Here is a 233-nt window from a genome sequence, read left to right on the forward strand (position 1 = left end):
TTGGTAGCAGTTTTTCTGCACAGGGAGAGCTAGCCCCCCTCCCCGCGCCCTCCCCCCAGCCCAAATGGCCTCGGAGCCTTTGAAACCCCCACGTGGCAGGAGCCCGGAGCGGAGACATGGACAAATAAAGGCAGAGCTCGGCGGCGGGGGCCCGGGCAGAGCAAGCCCGCGAGGCGCGCAGCAACCCTTACAGGGACATCGGCGGGGCCGGGGGATAAGGCAGAGGAGTCTCC

This window comes from Gavialis gangeticus, unplaced genomic scaffold (genome assembly GCF_001723915.1).
Source record: "Gavialis gangeticus isolate Ggan-Ray unplaced genomic scaffold, GavGan_comp1, whole genome shotgun sequence".
Taxonomy (NCBI): Eukaryota; Metazoa; Chordata; order Crocodylia; family Gavialidae; genus Gavialis; species Gavialis gangeticus.